This window comes from Vespa crabro, chromosome 9 (assembly GCF_910589235.1).
Source record: "Vespa crabro chromosome 9, iyVesCrab1.2, whole genome shotgun sequence".
In the NCBI taxonomy this organism is placed as follows: domain Eukaryota; kingdom Metazoa; phylum Arthropoda; class Insecta; order Hymenoptera; family Vespidae; genus Vespa; species Vespa crabro.
In genome coordinates this window covers 563,417-586,139 of record NC_060963.1, presented here as the reverse complement: position 1 = coordinate 586,139, position 22,723 = coordinate 563,417, and the positions used below count along the sequence as shown (strand labels likewise).

At 44.7% G+C, this 22,723-nt stretch overlaps 1 protein-coding gene across 2 annotated transcripts in view; it reads left to right on the top strand.

Moving 5' to 3' along the window:
* The window catches only part of LOC124427175 (GPI-anchored wall transfer protein 1-like), a 121,069-nt gene that overhangs the window by 72,136 nt on the left and 26,210 nt on the right, over window positions 1-22,723 (top strand). The window contains exon 7 of one of the 2 annotated variants that reach the window (XR_006942894.1): window positions 18,540-18,688. The exons of the other annotated variant lie outside the window; for it this stretch is intronic. The gene's annotated coding sequence lies outside the window, so the exon portion shown is untranslated. The remainder of the gene's footprint in view (window positions 1-18,539; window positions 18,689-22,723) is intronic. 2 annotated transcript variants of the gene reach the window in all.

Sequence of the window (22,723 nt, the reverse complement as noted above, 5' to 3'; positions counted from 1 at the left end):
ACTCTTAAACGTTCGAACATCGACATTTTTATTATTCCAGATTAAATCGTGAATATTTTGATCTCGAACCTAATTTGGCCATTGACTTGGCTCCATTCGAATCAGCGGTAGAAATGATTTCATCCAAGGAATATATTATAACCTGACGGTGTCGTACGTCGGCGTTATTTGGACACGGTCCGCGACGCGATTGCGAGTCGTGTTGAACCCGTCGTGACCTATAGAGACGCCTACGTTTCGCTTCGTAACAAAGAGAGGCGCTGTGTTTCTTTTCCAACGTCCACCCACGTTGAAATGAAAGAAAAAAAAAAAAAAAAAAAAAAAAATAAGCGCGCAGGTGGTAGCGAACCCGAGCAACTTCCCTAAATCTCTTCGTTTAAGGTACTTTGTTCCCTTGATACAAAACGAGAAGAAGAAACGAGACAAGATTTTAAATAAACGTTGGTACGTTTCTTCATTTTTAATACGATCGAATCTCTCGCGATGGACTCGCATTCGAGAAGTTTCAGTTGATCTTCGATGATCGTTCGCCAACGAAGAAGTCGTTTTGGAAAAGCATCAGGCGCGAGAGAAATACAATTCACGCCTTACATAACTTCGATATAACGATAGAGAATTTTTGACGATGCTCGGGCCACCTCGAAGTATCGCACTAAACTTAAAGTCGAGCTCTCGCTCTCGCTCTGGCTCGCATCGTGATATGAAACTCAGAATATGGAACGATAAAATGCGATCGCCTAGTTGAAGCACGTCGTAAAGTAACATAGAAACGTCCCGGTTCGAGCCGAGTTTACGACTCGCGGCGTGCGATGCAAGGTCGGAAACGTGCGACGATACGATGCTCTTTGTAAATTTAAATCAGCGATTCTAGGTGTGCGATCCTTCCTCGATCATCGAACAAGGACACAGGGAAAGGATTGGAAAACGACGAAGTCATTCTTCGAACGATGACGAAACGCACTTCGATCGTAGAATCCTTTTGTCTCTACCAACGTAATCTATTTAATTTACGATCGATGCGATTGAAAATTTCATGCGTCATAAATCGAATTTGACTCGTTATCCTCTCAAGGACAACGGGGATACGAAGATTCAAACGAACGAAAGTCGAGACGCGGAAGATGTAACGACGACGCAAGGAGGAGTTGTCCTTCTTATTCTTACTTTCTTTTTTTTTTCTTCTTCCCGTTCTGTTTAACATTCGCGATGATATCTGGACAAAGTCTCGAAGGGGACTCGACGACGGACTGTCGCACGATATGGGCGCGGTCAAAAAGGTTTTGGGACGTGCTAAGTACGAATTCACGTTACGCTAAACAGGTGCATTTTCACGAGTCGCAAAACTATACTTTTTTTTTTTCTTCTGTTTTTTTTTTTTTTTTTGAAATCATTCGAGAAATAATTATCGATTGAAAGTATACATAGATATAGTGTACAAGAGGTGACGAAGAAGACATAGTAAGGAAAGCGTGTCATTGACATTCGACCCAACCGACAGACTCGCCGAAATAATTTCATTTGAGATTCCGCCTCGTCGTCCAGCTCATACGTGCGAGTATTTTCCACCCCGGGGGGTTTGGATCTTTACCCTTCGAGGTATCTCTTTCTCAAGATATGCCTCGATGATAAAACTACGAAAACATGACGTTCGCGAGACCTGTTACATTTCAGAAGGAGATGCGTCGGGTATCACGAGAGAATGCCGTCGTGCATTCGTCGTATTTCGTCTTGAAGATGTTGTCTCTTAGCAACATCTCGTTTCAATTTTCCCTCGAAAACGTACAAATTTCATACGTATTTTCTTACATTTTAGACGCCTTATACTGTAGGGTATTCTATCAACAATGCGATTTCTTCGAAAAAAAAAGAAAGCAAAAAAATTGAAATCGTTGGTTAAGCAAATAAACTTACTCCGGCGAAACGATAAATCGATTAACTCGATACATTCCTATGGTTTATGGTAGGAGCTGCAACGCGGAAGCCCCGCTAGTCGGACCGCGTTAATACTGAAAATTTAATGGAAACGTCAGAATCGTGATAGGATAGATCGCTGAAGAATGGAGAGAATCTAGTAGCCGTCGGGTGCTGTTCCTCGCATAGATTCTCATCGAGCTTCTTTCCTCGCTTTGCTCGCTATTCCCTAGGTATATATCGTAGGTAAAACCTCGTGCTCTTCCTTCAGACTCAGCTGCTTCAACACCCGAAGCAATGAATTACCGTGAATACTATTTCCCAGCGGAACCGTAAAAGCAAAAAAAAAAACAAAAAAAAAAAAAAAAAACAAAACAAAAAAAAAAACAAAAAAAAAAAATATGTATGTTACGTGGAAGAAAAGAGAAACGATTTGCGCGCATTAAAATGGATTTTCTCGTTCTCCTCCAACATCGTGAACGCATGTATCGTGCGTATCAAAGTTAATTGAATGATCGATTCAATCGCATATCTTTTTTCTGACAGCACGCATGGTTGCTCTCTCCAAGCTGAAAGAGAGGAAAAAGAATGGAGTTTAACAAACCGTTCGTTCGAAGCACGTCAGCTTAGAATATACTCGTTCAAACGGAGTCTAATCCCGTGAACAAGCTCAAGCACTGCGCTTATATCTGCGATCGCGATCCGCGCATGCAGAGGAAGAGAGAAGGAGAATTAGATAGATAGATAGAGAGAAAGAGAGAGAGAGAGAGAGAGAGAGAGAGAGAGAAGACTCCGAGTTCGCGAGTATACACGGTACGATCGAACGAGTCTGATAAGAAAAGTTTCTCTCTCTCTCTCTCTCTCTCTCTCTCTCTCTCTGCCTCTCTCTTTCTCTAGCGGGGGTCAATCGTTAATTTCCACGGAATTCCACGTGCTGACAGTATGGGGAATACAGGTGGACGGGAGATGAGAGATAGAGGGATCCAGTGGTCCGCTCGCATGGTCTCTGTATCTTTCTCACAGACATATAGACATAGTAAAGTGTGTGGCGAGGTGAAGCAAAGGAGAGGTACGAGGATAGCGAAGGAGACGACACGACTCGAAACGAGGAACAAACGAGAGCACCTTGGCTCTTCTCGTCCCTGCTGTTCGATTCCTCTTCCAATTCTTCGAGCCCTCAAGGGTACAGGCAAGTACAGGGTCTCGTGTAGGTACTACTCGATGGTGTAGCCAACTCGGTTAGGTCGATCGTGGCATACGAGACAAGAAGAAGAGACTCGGACTTGGTGCTAGGAGACTCGAGACGAGATAGCTCGGTCGTGGTTCTTGGAACGAGCGGAAGACTCTCTTTCGTACTTCTATTTCGTTGGCTAGCGCCCTCGAAGCGTTCGCGCGCGCGCGCGCGCGCGCTTGTGTGTGGCTTACGGGCAGCTCGTGCTGGGCATCGTGCAGAACACGAGGAATAATTTGTGGACAGGGCACGACGACGATTGGAACATTTACTCCGCACGCTATGCTCGGTTCTCTTCTTCTACCTTTATACGATGCGGATCTTCGAGAGACCGGCGGCAACTTCTCCGTCCTCTTCTTATTCTCTCCTCCGCATTACGGTGCTTTACTTCGGACACGCTCCCGCTCTACGGTCGACCACTTTTTACGCCTTCACCTCTTCTTCTTCATCTCCTCCTCCTCCTCCTCCTCCTTCTTCCTCTTTCACATCCTCCTCCGCAACATCCCTCGACGCTCGAAGAAACGCTCGAGCAACTAACTGAATTATTTTCTATGCTCGCCCATCTACGGAGAAATAGTTTTGCTCCGGGCCGAAGAACGAAGTTACGAATACGTTAACCTCGGATAGCTCGCGCTCGGACCTAAACTCGGCAAACCGAGCCGAGTAACTTTCTTAACGAAGAAGACGCGGAAGGAGAGAATCAAGGACGATCTTGACACCTTACGCGGTATCGATTTAATTTTCACGATTTTTATCGTCCGTTACGAACGTAACAACGTGTTCCGTTTGCGAGTAAATTCAATAATTCCGAGATAATGCGTATTCCGTGTGAATCAAACATCCATCTCTTTTTCTTTCTCTTTCCTCCCTCTTTTCTTCTTGGTCTTTTTCGAGGCTCGTATAACGGGCGTGCGTATAATCTCGCCCCGCGACATTTCTAACTCGTCCACCCTCGGCGTCGCGAGCGAAACCTCAAAGATCGCCGCCGTTGGTACGGTACGAGGACGTACGTCATTCTCAATTACCCTCTCAGGCAATATCGTCCCGGCCTTTGCCGTCTCTTAGCCGTTCCACTCTTTCTCTCCTTCCTGTCTCTTCGCGTCAATGCTAGTTAAGTCGGCTAGGAGAGGATATCTTCCTGGAGAAGTCTCCTTCGACGATACGAAAACAACGAACGATGAACGCGGATGGACCTAAGTCACTCCGCGAGCTTTGCCGAGCGAATTAATTTCCATCGACGTATCTGCCAAGTTCCTTTTTCTCTATTTAACGCGTTACAGGCTGCTACGGACAAGCTCGAGAAATACCGTTGTAACATTTTATAAGTCTAGTGGGGCGCATTAAACGAAAAATTGAAATTTTTCGAAAAATAACGGTGGAAATTTTTTCTTTTTTTATTTCCTATTTTTTGTTTTTTTTTTTTTTTTTTTCTTTTAAGCATCTCGTCTCTCGTACGCATTTCGTTAACGTTATTTCAATCGCGTGGCTCCGACGATCTCATCGAAATCGAGTATCAGGTGGAAATAGGGAGTAATTAGAAAAAAATAATAGGAGCATATGCGACGATGACGAACGGTCAAAGGTAACAGTTGCAGAAGGCGAAGCTATTCGAACGTCGTCCATTATAAAACGCGTTCTTTCGACGAACGACACGGGCCGGATAGGTGAGGTACCGAGGCAGGTAGGTAGATACATACGTAGCAGAAAGCAGAAGAAGCAGATCCATCGAAGGCGGCTAGCAGCTATCGTGTATATTCCGTCACATGTTCCTTTTTCCTCGGCTACGGTGGCACGTGCTCGATTCCAGGGGGTCGGTTGCAGGGGTGCGCCTGCTGGTGGCAAGAGGGTAGATAACCATCGAGAGTCATCTGGTTGAGACGGTGTACATCATTAAAACGTTACATACTAACCGGTCTATGCTTCGAGAAGGGAGGTAGGAGGGGCTGATTCACTCATTGAATTAATTGGACACGCAGGGGGAAGAAAGGTTTCGAACGGACCAGCTTACGAACGAGTCTAGAGAGTTCAGCAAAGGAGGGTCTTTAACGTTTCTTAACGTCATTTCGTTCGATTCGAAGCTTGTCACGAGCACGACTCCGCCTCGTTAGGTCAAAATGTAACTATAATCAAGGGGACAGACGCACACGAATATCGATCGAGGAGATTTAATATTTAGATTAAAATATCGTGACTTATTGATCTTACACGAAGATCGAAGTAAATCTCAATTTGAACGTTGGCGATCCTCGATTATAGTAAGTAAATAAAGGAAAAAGAAAATGAGAAACGAACAAAGTAGAAAGCTTCGTGTACTACTCAAGAGCATTAAGAGAATGGCCGTACAAGTAGCAACTTGGGAGCATCCGTGCGAAGAAAGTTAAGTACGATCGATTCGGCGAATCGTTAAGTAATGACGTCCACCGAGGTAGAGAACGAGAGGAGCCCCGGGCGACTAATTAATCGCAATCACCGGCAGATGACGCCCAGGCGTACCGAAACGATCGCGAGATCGAGATAAAGCCGGACGAATGGTACCTTCTCTCTCTCTCTCTCTCTCTCTTTCTCTCGTCCAACTCATTCTCTTCGGTTCGTTCTCATTAGTGACTCAACTATCTTGAGTGCGAGTGCAAGAAAAAGAGAGAGAGATAGTAAGTGACACCACCATCGACGAAGAGTAGACCACGCTCAACTATCTACATCTTTTCTTTTTTCTTTTTTTTCCTTTTTTGTTTCTTGCTCGTCGAGAAAAGAGGAGGAGAAGAAGAAGAAGGAGAAGAAGAAGGAGAAGAAGAAGAAGAAGGTGTACGAGCTCGTTCTTTCGTCGTCGTTCGGTGTGTATAAGATGCGTCAGGTGGACGACGTTAGAGAGATGGAAGGGAAACGTAAAAAAAAAGATGAAGGATAATTTTGACTTCCGCTGGTAGTCCGTGTCTATCGTAAGAGATGTCTCTTAACGACACAGAGGGTGGTTAAATATGAAATTACGGTGGTTCGACCTCCTACGGAGAGAGATCGAGCAGGTAGATCGAGCAATAGATCTTGCTTACTCTCCGTAAAAATATTTGGAATAAAAAGTATATAGGAGTAATATATAAAAACGTTTTCTTTCAATCTATTCCAAGTAGCTTGAGCGTTCGACGACTCTTTCACGAAACTTTCAAGAAACTTTCCCCCGTTGTACTTGGTCTTCCGGTGTATTGACGACGAGAATTATGCTCGGTGGATTGGTCGAAAAAGAGAGTAAAAAGAAAAAAGATGAAAAGGAAAGAAAAACATATATTTACGAGATGGAGTTTACCAATAACCCGATGGGAGAAGCGGGAGGGAGTAGGGAGAATGGGATGAATTCATTCTGGAATCCTCATTGTGAGCTCATGACCATTTTCTATGGATCAACGCCTACAATAATCTCGTTACGACTCGAATCGAGAATCCCCACGGTCTCCGGGGGTTTGACAAGGATACAATGCAAGGTGTTTTGTACGGACCTGTCGTGGACCAATACCGATCGAGGGCAAATCGTCTGGTGCATCTCGAACTGTGAGATTTTTTTCTTACTTCCTGAGGGCGAACGAGAAAGAACTTTTTCTTCTCTCATTCTGTCAACCAGTTCGGCATACCTATACTTTCGAATCCAGCGTTCTCGTACTAGCTTATCTTGTTTGAAAATGTTTTGGCTCGTTCCTTGGGAAAATATGAGAGATATCTAAGGGAGATCTTAAGGGAAACTTTCGCAGAAGCGGCCTCGGGCACGAGTCTCGTCTTTGAGAAATCGTCTTTAACTCGTTTCGCTTTAGGCACCGATTCTTTCCATCTATTCGAATCCGAGAGAAGAAAGCTTCGTGGAAAAATAGATCGCGTTTTGATCTATACGAGCGAAGAGAGAACGTCGTCGTCCCGTGGGAAGCACATTTGTGTTCCCAAATCCCGAATTGGGAACAAGCCGCTCTTCCTTATTGGAATTAATCGCGATTTCGATGCGAACGAGGGTGACCAAATGAGTCGAGAATTTGTTGATTCTTCGTTATTGTGATTCGCGTTCGACGACAGCTCGACTCGCAGCCGGCTAGTGAGAGAAGGCTCTCTTTTAGAAACGGTAATTACGCGGGGGTGCATTAGAATTTTCTCCTTTTTATCGCCATACGTCGTTTCCAACATTGTTCACGAATCGTCGAGTTGTCGTCGTCGTTGTTAGAGCAAGCGTTGCGTGTTTCGTTCGTCGCCAACTGACACGAGAAACGTGCACACGCCCTTAACTTGCGTATGGCGTATAGAAACGAGGCTAATACGATAATCGACGGTACGATTAATTCCCCATATAAACAAAAAACAAACGATTCGAATATATGTCGCTACCATATTGAGCATGAAATTGCACCGTCGATAAATCGAATCAACCTCCTCCATCCGCCGCGGCGTATGCCGCTCGAGGCTCCGCTTAAGACGACGATGGAATCATCTAACGTTCTATTAACTAACTCGAACGAATTGCCCTAACGCGCTTAACGAAGAAGCGTTACCCGTCGGCAATTGCTTCGTCATTGAAAGTAAGACAAGAGATGGCAAGAGCAAAAACGTGGTGGTTGATACAGCGAACGATCGTTACCCGAGGAGTTCTATTTCCTTCACCTTTATAATAGGAATGAGAGACATCGATGGGAAAATTTCATTTTCAGCATTAACGAGCGACACCCTTTCGCAATTTCGCGAAGAAAAAGATTTCGAAACGTAGTAACTACGGCAATCCCCCTCCGGCTATATGAAAATGATGCTTTGATCGTGGTTCTTGCGGTAAAGCGCGAATCCCCGCGGGTTAATATCTATCCCGCCCCTCTCCCCCATGATTGCAGTCAATTGAAGTCGGTCTCGTTTATCAGATCTTAGGCGCGTGCCCATATGCCGCCTCCCAGCACATGGCGTGCTCTCCTAGCGACCCTCTCTCTACTCGAACTCATGCTCGTTCCGCTCGAGAACAACCACCAGCGTTAGGAAGTAGCGGCAACGACCAGCGCAGCACACTATCATCGCCCGTCCTTACGATGTCACTATCAACGCGATCTACAAATATGTATACGTATGTATTACGTGCATCCTGCGTACACTTTAAGCCTCTTTCTATTTATGCGCGCGGGCGAGCGTGCAAAAGCGCGTTGCCGCTGGTCGTTGGCATATGCCGACGCACGCCGAGCGATAACCGCTATGCAAATTCCCATCCCCTTTTACTACAAGGTCGATCTCGCCGTCGTTCCTGGGCTCTTCCGCGACCGTGTCGTAACTTTATAACCGGCCTTTCACCACGACGTTAAGTCCCATTTAATGACTTTCTTCGTCGCGCGTTCGTGATTTCTTCAAAAAAAAGAAAAAAAAAGAAAGGAAAAAAAAAGAGAAAAAAGAAAAAAGAAAGAAAAAAAATCCTACGTGAGCGACACGTCACGACGTCAGCGAGACACTCTTCTTTACAACGTCGCGTCAACTAACAGCGGAAACGATTAAATTAGCATTCGATTGTTTCTCAAGATCGATAAACCTGGCGTTAAGGAAGGACAAGAGATTTATCGTTGTTTCTAGCTCGTATAGATCGAAGCGAGGGTAGATCTTTTCCTCTTATCGGAAGTAGCAAAAACGAAGGACCGATATATCGAGGGGGCATCGACGCTGCGCAGGTACATACCTGACACCTGAACGCGGCTATTTCGAGAGGTTGGGGAAGAAAGAACAAGGTAGCCACCACGAAGAATTCCGCGGCTCCCACGTGAAGCTATCAAATGTCTGACGAATGAGCAGGAATGCCGTACTATCAAAGGATCTGGCTTCTCTCTTTCTTCCTCTCATCCTTTTCCTCTTCGTAAATACGCGCGTGAGGCGAAAAGAAAAGGGAGAGGAGGTATAGAGTAGAGGTAGGGAAAGAGGGTGAGAGTGAGAGAGAGAGAGAGAGAGAGAGAGAGAGAGAGAGAGAGAGAGAGGATGTCTTAAGACAGGTAGCGGACACAAAGGGAACCGGACACTCGCCTACGCCCGGCCATTTTATTCCCTGCCTACTGTTCAACCCCCATCTCTTTCCTTCCCCTTCCCCTCGGCTATCTTTTTTCACTCCCTCTCTCTCTCTCTCCCCTCCACCTTTCCCTCCTTTTACTTTTCTCTCGTTTACCTCAAGAAGAAGCCTCTTTACAGGTGCACCCAAATGCCTACTAAATATCCTCTAATTATATGCTGCAAGCTGGCAGGTCCTATTTAGCCATACCAATCTCGAATATCCAGCGGGCGAGCTCGAGAATATTCAGCGGGCAAGAGAGAGAGAGAGAGAGAGAGAGAGAGAGAGAGAGGATATGCCGGTGTAGATTTTTCTTAAGAGTCCGATCGAGGATAAGGAGGAAGAAACAAGACTCTTCGTTCAACGTATAAACCGTAGGTGTATCTCGGCTCGCAGGTAATCTCTTCGATTCGGAAAAGCTTTGTTCCTTTTTAGGAAGATTCATAGTACGGTCCCCGGTACATCGATCATCTTTCGTACTTTGAAACGAATCGTTCATCCTTTTGACTCAAGGACGATCCATTATGGAAAATATAATATATTACTCGCTATTAAATCCTTACGAATTAGCTCTATTAAGGCGAGTATTCGCGAGTACTCACGGTTGTCATCGAGAAAAAGGCCGGGGTTTCTTGGTGAACACCTTCGTTTCGTCATTTACTGCTTACCGGACGAGCCGCGGTGGCCACCCACGGCGCCATCTTATCCGGGATCTCTTTCTCTCTCTTCTTCTTTCTCTCTATTCTCGCGAGTGTGTTACGAGTCGGTGGTACTCGAGGGCCGCGCGTTTAAAGTACCGGCCGTCCGTGGCGACCGGTCGACTTCTCAAGTTCCATATCCTGTTCGAGAAGTCTGAAGAATCCCCCGGCAAGCATTGTTTATCCGCGAGAAGCGTACGATACGATACGGTACGAGCCGCTTTCGTAAGCGTTGCGCAATATAACGTCCCGGCAGATCGGGCCCGGTCCTAAGATTCTTCGGTTTATGCCGGTTGTAAGCTTCCCCGAGTCTCCTCTCGCGTTTATACGCTCCTGTGCTAAAGCTATCGAAGAGGTTGCCTACGTATTACACGCCGAACGAACGTGTAACCGTTGGACCTTCGCCCTCCAGCCACAAACATTTTCTTTTAGCCCTCTTCTCGCGCAACGTTCTTCCTTCGTACGGAACGCACGGAACGCGTTGCTTCCTATCTATACGTCTTTCTGTCCCGTCCAAGAGAAAGAGAGATTCCATTTTAAAACACGCGTATAACTTTTCGGACAAAAACTGAACGTTCGACTTGACTCGAGAAAAGCGAAATATTGTACGGTTAAATCGTTTTAACCACGCCTAGAATATTTCCTCGCTTATAGTATCGTAATTTCGTTCGTAGAAAATACACCTTTTGTTTTTCGGCGATGCCGATGGTAGTTGGACGCTACAATGAGTTAGCACCGAAGCGATTTCCGAGCGATGCGAAAGAAACGGCTTTGCAAAGCAATGAAAATACTTTGACGCGTCGACAGAAAGCTTACCACCTTGGTGCCGAGGTTCACGTTCACCGATGCCTAATGGAAAACAGGAAGATGTTCGAAGACGGTTGCCGAGGGAGAGAGGCTGCTTCTTCTCTCCGAAGACGCGTGTGCTGGTGGTCTCGCGACGAGAGATCTCTATCGCTTCTACCACGATGAGTAGCTTCCAGCGTATCTCGTAAAAATTAATAATTACGACGAAACTCCGAAGGAGATGCAAAGAGTAAAGGATTCGAGAGATAAAAATACTTTGCCAATAGATTATTCTCCAAGAGTAAATGACAATTTATCGTCGTATCTTTATTATTTTATATACATACATACGTGCATACATATACATATATACACACACACACACACAGAACATATATACAATTTCGTTCATTCATTAGCATAAGATAATTTACAGGATATTGATATTGCATATATTATCGTTAAAACATACGATTGATTACATTTGTTACCTCTGTGTACGTATCCTGTACAGCATCTTCGTGCGTGAACGCAACGTGCCGTACCTTGATAAATCGTCAGTGCATCGAGACGCACAACGATCGAGGAAGAAACGCGATTCGAGTCTTTATTAACGCCTCGTCACGACGAACCGTGGATGTTTCGCCTGTAAACCATCCGAACACAATCGAGTCGCCGTGCCAGGCCAGTTTTTCTTCGGCTTTACAATATCGTACCAACGGAGAGAGAGAAAGAGATAAAGAAGGAGATAGGGAGAGAGAGAGAGAAAGAGAGAGAGAGAGAGAGAGAGAGAGAGACGGATGGACGTCGTACGTACACAACGCAGCTACCGCCAGAGAAAATTCCTCGAGATTTATCTTCACTTTGCTCTACCAACGGCGACGCGGACCTCGAATCGATTTCGAGGCAGGAATCCGTATCGTTACGGATTCCCGAGTTTCTTTGTGAAAAGTAGCCCCCGTTTGGTCTGATAGAGAGTCGACCTTCTCGTGACCCCGCTTCATTCCTCATCTCCCATTGCGTTCGACCTCGTCGTTCTTCACGAAGACGACGCGAAGAAGAAGGTGGGAAAATCTTAACGAACGGAATTTCGTCCCTTCTTTTCATCCGTCCTTCTTTTCTTCAATGAGGAAAAAGTTTTTACGTAGTTTTTTAAAATAAAATCCATTAATATAATAATGAAAAAGAAAATTTATCGGGTTAGTGGGTGATATTTAACGTTCTATGAAGAGACAAGCCCTCGAGCTGTGTCATAAATGAAAAATTCACGAGTATAATTGGTGATACACGTGCCAGCACGCAAAGGACTGCCCTCATAGAAAGAGGATGCCAAAAAGCGTGGCAATCCGATGGAAAACACCATGTGGGCATCGCTTGCCACGGGGGGATATTTATTAGAAGCGCTCGGCACACCCATCGGCCATTGCCCGTGGCCGTTGCCTCGGCGTAAATTAATGGCTAATTTTTCGGTAAACCGTGAAATACAGACCACGCGCCTCGAGCCACCTTATGGGGGCCCTCTCTTTCTCTTGTTTTCTCTCTTATATTCTACCACAGATACCACCCTCGACAGACGGTCCACGTGCTGCAAAACGAACGTAGAACCAATGCATTAGCACCGTGTCCCGTCATCGACCGACTCGCTTTTCTTTCGTGTTAATACGCGTTTCTTCCTTTTTTGTTCATAAAAGGTGTAACGATGCGTTCGCGTTGCAGGTTCTTCTACATTCGGATCGTACAAAACAAAAGACTCGACTCGTAACGTCTTCTTCGTCTTCTTGGCATCTCGATGGATTTATTTCTCGAAACGAGATTGATCAGAAAGCAAATACTATGCTATAGGAATTTTACTTAAAAAAAGATTTGAAATTCTTTTTCCGTTCAAAGATTCATCCTCGATAAAACCCAGAGTTGTTTACGAAAGAAAGCAATTTGTTTCGTGTACCAGCAAAGTCGCAGGCAAATCGTAAAAGAAATATTTGGAAAATAGGCCAGGTCCATAAAGAAAGAGAGAGAGAGAGAGATTTGTGCAAGAAAGATTTCATGGGAAATCCTATTTAGCCGAAGGATCTTTTTTACATCCGGAGAGGATAGAATATTATCCCTATTCGACAATACGTCGTTGATCTTGCCTACGTTCTAGGAGAAACTAAACTCTATTTAAAGTCTCGTTGAGCTACGGCAACCAGGGATGGTGCCGCCCACGAGATTGGACAATGGTCAATGCAATATCCGGTTCGGCGGTACAGGTGGCCATATACCCGGTTACGCGTTTCTTCCTTTTCCTCGTCTCGAGAACTTCCTGAGGTATTTCAGAAGACCTCTACCCCCCCCTCCCTTCCCCATGCGTCCCATTCGAGTGAGTATATCCTTTCAAAATTTTGTCTTGGAATTTTAAAATTTAAAAGAAAAAAAATGTTAGTCCTCTTTAAATGTCCATCATTTCCAAGATTATAAATTTTGACGGAATCGAGGAACACTGTTTGTATTTAATATACTTTAATGTGGCCCTTTATTTTCAAATGATATCTTAGATAAACGCAGGGAGTATCTTAAAATCAAAATTCGTTTCGTGTCATATTGAAATGAGTGGAGGAGAAGTAGGTAAGATACTCGTTGGTCTCTTGAGAGTTAGAGAGCCGAGGCGCGCGAGAGTGTTAAACCGAGTTTTCACGCCGGTTGATAGGCAGATCGCTCTAGGATAGTAAGTTGGCGCGTGGGTGTCGAGTGGTAAAGATACCGGTTTACGATGCCACTAAAGTTGCACTCGCCGCGTAATCTAGAACTTTTTCAGACGCGCCTTCTCGCATCCAAGAGCTAGGACGAAGATGCGATGATGCTCGGAGGTCCGATCAAATCGGGGACGAAATGAACTTTTGTTTTTAATCGATATATCATCGACTCGATCGAAAGGAAGCGTTTGTGAAAATAATGAAAAATAGATTTTTCATCAAATTCTTAGCCGTAGATTAGGCGAGGATATTGAAAGCACCGAGAGGGAGAGAGAGAGAGAGAGAGAGAGAGAGAGAGAGTGCACGCTTTAGCTCGAACCGCATCAGGTAGGTATTGCAGGTATTACAGGTATCGCAGGTACGTGGAAACGGTGCGAGTTAAGGTAGGTCTCGGCCACGGTAATGCTCCTTGGAGAATCGTACGTTTACCGGTAGATATCTTTATCGGAATAGGCCATCCTCGTAGCCGGGTTACAGCTTGATCGTGGCCTGCTCTTCGGCCACGCTTTTGCAACGTTTCGATAACCCTGAAGGTGCTCGGTCGCGTTATAAGAAGAAGATCGTACGTTGAAGGTGAGTGGTACCCACTCTCGATGGAATACCGGGTGGAGCACTCTAGGCAAATACTCTTTCTCTCCTCGTCTCCGCCTTACGCGGAATCTCTCTCTCTCTCTCTCTCTCTCTCTCTCTCTCTCTCTCTCTTTTCCTTTGTATGTGTGTGTACACTACGTTCGAGAAGGCGAAAGAGGATGAGGAAGAAGAAGAGAGAAGAAATACCGGCTGTGCATTACCTTCTGAAGAAGGCGCGACTCCCAACGACTCTATATAACTGCTTTAGATAAGGATTGAGTAGACACCACCACGTGGAATGCCGTTTTACATAAACTCTCAGTAGAGTGGCTTTCGCGCCTTGCTCTACTGCTCCGTCTTCGTCTTCCTCCTCTTTATTTCTCTCTTTCTTTTGCCTTCTGTCTCTCGCGGAGGACCTTGCGGGCCTCCTCTTTCGACCACCTCTAAGACTAAACCTTTATTGAATCACCTACGCGTGAAAGGCACGCGCACCCAAGTGTTTGAACTTGTTTAAGAGAGACCCGAAACAGATCCTCGGGGATCTTCGTAATTCTATTATCGCGCGTTGTTTAATATATCGGAAAAATGATCGACCCATCGAAAAGAATTCTTTTTGTAAATCATTTTTAAAGGAAAAGAAAAGAAAAAAAAAAAAGACGCGTAATCGTCGCGAATTCTGCGAGAAGGATGAAGACTGGACGATCGTTCGTGTACATATAGATCCGGACAAACGTTAAATTAGCATATAGGATTATCCGAGTGAGGTATCGTTCGAACTATCCCAACGATATATAACGACGCACGGAAATATTACGGCCGTATGTTCCGGCTTAAGAATGGACTTCATGAGGATTCTCTCTTGTGCCTTGTAACTGGCAAGTCTGGCTAACGGTGTACTCGCGTAAACTCATGCCCCTTGGGTGTATTTTAAACGAGGCAGTCCCTTCCGAAGATTCTACAGAGAGATTACGTTTCGAAGGGATCGAACGATCTTTTAGATCTCTCAGTTTCTTAAATGATATTACGCGTTTTCGATGGCATAATGTTACGCGCGTCCTAGCTCTCTCTCTCTCTCTCCTTCCTTATACTTCCTAAATGAACTCAACGTTTACGATTATTTATCGGCATCTAAACAAGTCGGATTATCGCGTGCACCAAGGTGGATATATATATATATATATATATATATATATATATATATGTATATATATTCTTTGCTATACGTTCATTACGTAATCATTTTTCTACGTGCGTAGGGAAAAATTATAGAACGTTTTAGGATTAACGGGGCCGAGTTTCTCACGCGCACGCTCGTATTCGCTTAATGCGCACGAACGCGTTAAGGTGTAATCCGATAACTTGGCCGGTAAACGCCGGTAATTAGTATCAAAAGAGCAGTATTAATTATATTTTCCGTATCTCGAAACTCTAAGAACTCACGGTCCAGGCTGGAACATTAACGAGATACGTTCGAGACACGCTCGATCCTCGTTATCGAAAAAGATCGGGATATCGTCCGATACTTACGACTTTGTTTTACCATCCTAACGTGTAAGAGAAAAGGAAGAAGGGAGGGAGGGAGGGACGTGAGAAAGAAGAGGAAAGGAGGAGAGGAAGGAGCTATGGCCGGTTTTCTCTTCCTAGTTTCCCAAGACTCATTCTCAGGTGGGCAGGTCACTGCAGGGTGGGGACTTTAAATTTTAAATTAGAAGTCTAAGATCGTAACGCGTATCGAAGCTAAACAAGAAGAAGCGACGATCGCGAGTCTTCGATTCTAATCGTCCTTGCGATCGACTCGCTAGATTTCTCAGGATCACGACAGCCTTCTAATTGCGGCATTATAATTACAAATCGACGATGTACGCGCGCGCCAGCTTCGAACCAGGCACAATATAATCGCGGGTCACGACCTTCGCGTCGCGTATTATTTGCATTTCTATTCGATCCCGTCTAGTCATCTTTCTTCCTTCTGCCTCGTTCGACGACTTCGACGAGATCGAGCCGATGGTATCGCACGAGTTGGAAATTTCTTATTGAGGGAAACGATATGTAAAAGAAGGATTTAAGGATCAGTAGGATCACTTTATTTTCTTTCTCGGATCGATAGTTTTCGAAATAAGATTTAATCTTAAATCGTGGAATTTAAAAGTCTGAGAGAGTCCAAGTTAAAAAAAACATCCTTCGTCGTTGGTACGAGTAGACTTTCGATCTTTTCTTTTCTTCTTTTTCTCTCTCTCTCTCTCTCTCCCCCTCCCTCTCTCTCTCTCTCTCTCTCTCTCCTCTTGCGTATCTCGAACGGCAAGTGGAATGAGGAAAAAAATGCGAGGATTTTGGGACAACGATATCATTCGGTGGTGGTCGGAGGCTGATGTAGAGGATCGAGAATTTCTGGGCGTGGGCTCGCGACATGCACCGGGATTCGCGTCGAGCGCAGAGAGAACATCACGCTCATTTGTGCTCGCAAGAGACTTCGTGTCCTCGTCCTGGCGGCAACCAAGAAAGTCGACTTAAAAGGACCGACCTCGCTTCACTTAACGTTATTATTTTATGTTTCTTTTTTTTTCTTTTTTTTTTTTTGTTTTATCATTTGCTTTTTGTAATGATATTTATTAACGTACAAATACGTTTTCTCTTTTTACAAGATCGATACGTACATGCGATTCAACACCTTCTTTTCGTCTTTATTATCTTTTCTCTTTAAGAGACTCGACGCGTGGCCAACACTCGAAACGTGCACCATGCTTTTCCACTTGGTGGAAGATCCAAATCAGATGGCTGCCTACTAATAAATCGTGTACCTCTCCCTCTTCCGGAGATGCATCACCGTTGCCAGTGTCTACTCCGACACGTGTCCTATCACGGGAAAAGCCCGTATATAACATCTAAATCCTGCTCCAGAGGGTGTCCTAACGTAAGAGCGCGTGCCACAGGGTGCATCGCATTGGCGCGGCATTATCACATTTTTTTAACTTGGCTTGTTCAAGTGCGAGCCACGTTTCACTTCCTGCGTACTCTCCTTTTTCTTTCTATACGTACATATATATATATATATATATTTTTTTTTTGTTCCCGATTTTAATTCTCAGCTCTCTCACCTGGTCAAATTTAGCATCATGATATTTTTACATTATACTTTTATTCTCAAAGTTTTCTAAAATCGCGCACGAATCGTAATCGTAGAAAATTTTGTCAAATATTATTCCAAAAGGTTCCTCGAAGAATATTTGAAAGATTTTCGCTCCTACGCATCCTTCGATCGGCGAACATCATCCCCGTCACGCTCGAACCCGTGGTCATTCCTTTCGTGCTTATCGAAATCGTAGAAGGCGAATCTTGGACGAATCTCTCTCGCTTCCTCGCGCCTCTTCGTTTCACCTTTGCACGTTGCCGTAGCAAAGTCGAAGGAACGAACTGATTTACATACTGGCTACGCCACTGACGTTCTGCCTTTACTGCGGGGGAGAGGCTTTTACGAGTGTTCGCGCACGTACACAATCGTAGTTTCAATATGTTGTCCCTTGTACAGCGTACGGCCGCGCGTGCGCGCGCGCGTGTGTGTGAGTATGTGTACGAGAGCGTCCCTCGTACCCGGAAGGCGCGGCCTCAGAGGTTCAAGGACTCGTCGCCAGGTGACGCTCGAGGGGACTTAAATGCGCATCGTAGAAGCAGGTCCTTGCGAGTTCTTCTCTCCTTGAAAGACTCGACGTTAGACTTCGCATGTGATTTTTCCAATATCTTTTATTCTATAAGCACCGCGAAAGTTCTTTTCTCAGCCATTTCACTTTTCTTCGCATAGCATCTGGCTCGTATAAATTTTTACCTGATACGTCCAAACTTCTTCCTGTATTATAATGTTAACACGTACTCTGGGATTCGATCGAAATAGAAAAATCTTGATAGCGATGTAATCGCTATGTATTATTTTCTTAAAGATAAAAGGAGAGTTGCTTTCACGCGTGCCTACATCTCCTTTGACTTTCTTTTTCTTTTCGAGACAAAGATAAGTACAAGAAGGTATCGATGGAAAAATACTTCTCTCGATTCTCCTTCGATAGTTTGTCGTTGTCGTCGTTGCACCCACATACACCTACATCGAAGTCGTCGTCTGGTATCAAGCGAAATCTCGGTTATCTCCGACATCGACACACGTTCATATAATCTATTCGAGGTTCCTTTTAGAGAGTGAGAATGATTCATCCTTACGCCGATATAAATCACTCTCTTATATTCCCCAATTCATCGTGGAAAATGACAACGACAAACGATTGTACCAGCTCGTTTCGACTTTGTCAATCGTCTTTATCGTTTTCTCGAGATTTCAATGAGGCCTTGCTCGAACATTTTTCCTTTTTGATCTCTCGTTTCTAACGAAGGGAATACCGTGTCCGATTGTTTTGCAATTAAATTTAAGCGAAAATCTCGAATGGTTAACAATGAGAGAACGTTTGTGTTTATTTACGATGTTCGGAAGAGATCATAAAACAAGGTGATAGATTTAGAAAGCACGTCAGTTTCTCGCTAACGACGTCGGAGCGAAAATCCGTAAGCGTGTATATGTATATTTGTGTATATGTGTGTAGGAGAAAGAGAGGGAGATAAACTTGGTTTTATCCGACCCGTTTCTCGCGGAACGAGGACAAACGGTCTGCGGAACTCGATGCAGATGCAGCTGCGGTCACATGTGCATCCTAAATGATCCCTCGATCGTATGGCGTGGGTGTTCGACTTGGTAAGTACTCGAGAACGATGTACAAAAATAGAACGAAACGTATGCGAGGCAGCACGCTTCCTTCCGTGGAGGGAGAATAGTCGACGTGACTTCGGGAAAAAGTCTGTCATCGGAACAGATGCTACGATATACGTGTAACTGCTCGAGAAAGCTGGGTGGACCTTTAAATCTCTCTCTCTCTCTCTCTCTCTCTCTCTCTCGTCCTCTTCAGGTTCTTTAGGTACCTGCTTACACCGAGAGCACATTGTTCTTTCGTTCGAACCAGGCTGCAAACGATACCACCAACGTCGCTCGAAATGTAAGATTTCTTTGTGAAAAAAATTACCAACGAAATGACAGGGGCGTTAGAGAAAACGCAAAAGAAAACCATATTTGCGATTACAGCTATTAATGCCGATAGTCTATCGTTCACTTTTGCAATAAATGTTTTGTAAGAATTCTCGTAACGTTCGTTATCATGTTTCTCATTTAACAGTCCGCTTCAATTAGCCGTCAATTAGATACCACCGCGGAGGGAATTGGCTGATTAATGAGTGCTCGGAACCGGTCAAATCGTTAAAACTCGAGAGAGAGAGAGAGAGAGAGAGAGAGAGAGAGAGAGAGAGAAAGAAGGAGTTCTAGAGAAAGAAGGCAAGATCGGGTAGCTCAATGTTCTCTGGCTGTTCGAGCCGAACGAACGGCTGACCTGTCCTAACCCGACGTGTGCGCCTGCTCGCGCATATATTATAATAGCGTGTCTATTTTATAATAGTCTACGTTATAATCGAAGTAGGTACGGACGTGTCCCAATTACCGGATAATTTCAATCAGTCGTCTATCTCGGAGCAAGCGATTATTATCGCGTTCCATCGATCCGTGGGGTCCGAGCAAATGACTTCTTTTTACTCGGCGAAACTATTACGAAGCGTTTCCCACACTTACCTAATTTTTCTATTTCTTTTTCTTTTTTTTTTCTTCTTTTGTTTTTTTACCTTGGACGCACATGCGTCTACGTCTCCATTTTCACACTTCTTTTCCTCTTGTCTTCCCACAGATCCCTGAAATCCATTGATTTCATTCAGGAGACAGCCGTAATTACATACTCGTTCTTGAATAAAGATTCCGTTTAAAAGACAGCCGTCAGTATGGATTATATGTATAAATCCTATAAATCGATCGGATCACGATCTGAATAGTTTCGATCGTTATCGAACCTTGGCTAATGCGTTATTGTTTCTTTCAGCTTTCTCATTTGTAATTTTTCTATTTATAAAGCGAAAGAAAATCCAACGGAGATCTGTTTCACGAGAAGAATGGTAAACGTGATACGGAATTATGAACATCGAGAATGAGTATTCGCATCGAACGTTCGTAGGGTCTCAGGTGGGGCCTCCGGCGTCGTCGCGATTTGCGTCTAAACTACGTTTCGTGACCGGCTTCGATGTCCTACAAGACGTTTCACTCGAGCACCGATGGTATATCGGACGGCACATGTTACGTCCGAATAGCGAGGCACGCTCTCCTGGGCTTCCTTCGTCAATAATTGTTCAACGAAGCAATCGGTATCCTTTCACATGTGAAACGGTCTGCTCCAGATTCTGAAAGATCGGTCGCGGGAGGGGTCAGGCCAGGTAATAATACGCTTATACAGCCTCCGTATGACCCCGCCCTATTTGACATCTCTCCTTTTTTTGTTTCCCCCCCCCCCCTTTTACTCGGCATCACGATTCCGCATAACCCTATCGCGAATATTTTACGCGCGAATGCTCGCTCGGGCTCGATTTTACGAGCGCGATCGTTGACGGGAATCGTTCGCTCGTTAAAGAATTCTTTTAACTTCGCCAAGTTGTCTCGTTTTGACATTAATTTGTTGGCAATTAATTATCTATCACGGAGCAATCATTTATTCGCTATCAGCAATATAGGATAAAAGTCTTTTAAATGCGCGGCGATATTTTAAGACTCCGACGTGAGAAATAATTTGTATCCTTTGCTCGAATCATTGTCACTAGTCTTGCACTTTATTTTCTTCCATTTCCGTGGTAATCTCGAGGACGTACAAAAGCCTCCAATCGGGTTTTCTACGCCAACGAGGATCTTCCCCCGTCGAAGCGGCGCCCTTCTTTACGCGAATCTCCCCAACATAAGAAGTAAATATGATGGTTGACATTTGGTAGGCAAACATACGACGCGACTCTACCTTATTCTCTGGAACGATATCGCCCGTTTTATACGCTGACGATATCGAGGCGTAGTGCGTAGTCTACTCGGCTTGGGGAACCGTACTTAAACGGATTATTTTATGTTTCGAGCTCGATGAACGTTCGATTTTGCGAAAAGTCGCGTCTCCGCAATCAGGTGGATGAAAATAAGCAAACTGAAAGGAATGGATTTTAATAGAGATACCTCGCATTAAGACTCGTTAGACTTCCTAATAATAACCAAGTGCGATATAGTTATTATACGTTGCTTTCTACGTAATTGCGATGTCGTAAGAAGAGATAGGAAAAATAAGATTGCAGAAAGAAAAGAACGAGCGAGTCGATCGATAATTCTTTCGAAAGATATAGACCGATAATCGATAGGTACAGTCGATTTAATGGACCGAGAAAGGGAAGAACAAATACCTGAGTATTAGAGGATTCTTCTCTATCTAGGAGCGATATCGATCGATCGACGAATCGCAAATAGATTCCTATTTCGCTGATTGCCCGGTGCAAATCGAAGCCATTATCCATCTGAGATTTTAATGGCTCCTCGTAAAAGCAATCGTTTCGCCACCTGCGCCTCGAGCAGCTTTCACGCATGCCGACGATTCTCTCTCTCTCTCTCTCTCTCTCTCTCGATTCTGTTCTTCGTAATGACGCTTTATCGGCGATCATCGACGTTTCTTCCTTTTCGACGTACACCAATCTGCGTGCGAGAGAATCTCAGAGAAAGGATTTCCTATCGGCGACGAACGAGTAAAAACTTTCACAAGCTTCACCTGCTTCTTTGTACGTAAGCGAAGAAAACGGAATGCCGTGATCAAATTAATTTAGCCAAATGTACGACATATAAACGGACGATTTTCTTGGAAAATCTCACGAAGATCACGAGATATATATTTCTTAACATTTCGAATCGGAATGGCACCTGATGGCAAACTTTACCGATCCGAGATGCGGTCGTACGATTTTCGATTCATTTCGATTGTTAGACGGACTAAGAGTTTCGATCGAAAAAATCGTCGAAGCGAAGTAGGATAAGCGTACTATAGCAGGCTCGGAGGAAGGAAGTCGATCGATCTTTGCGAAAAGGCGTGCCGACAAGGCGCGCTCGCGCGAACCGAGCGTAGTCGGGACACCTGCGGAGAAATCGGCGCCGATCGTAAATTCGAACATTGATTCGATGCTCGGCGAACGATTCTTGGAGCGCGTAGACGATTTCGATGCTGACAGGAAGTCGATGCACGAAATTGTAGAATTTCGATGTCGCAACTTTTTGTCGTTGTCCAGGTCGATCGATCGATCGATCGATCGATCGATCCATAGTGTAGCGGAGCGGTTTGACCTCGCGTTCGAGCCTAAATCAAGACCAAACCATACCGAATCCCTCTATTCGTCTTTCTCTCGCGACAAAATACGGGCGACGTGGTTTATTATGTAATTAATCGAGCCGATCGATCGATCGATCAAACGCGACTCTGAGAAAGTTCTCAGGCGGAGTAGGAGATGGAAGGAAAGAGGTGGATCACCTAAGGTGATCTCGCCGAAATATAACTAATCACCGAGTTATGTCAGAGATCGGCACGATATTTCATCGAGAAATTTCTTTGGGTATCTCGCGGAGAGCACCGTCGCCGATTTCATTCAATCAACGGATTATAACGGTTTGAAAGGCCGCCCGCTTCTCGTGATCGTAGCCGCGACGAATAGTAATAATCGGTGCTCTCCAGGTAGCAAACGCCGAAACACGACCTTTCGTCGGTTCCTAACAACGCCGATCCGTAATTATCGCGGCTCGATCTGCGAAAAGCTTGCGAACCCGTACGTGGAATCCTATCCGATCTAACGT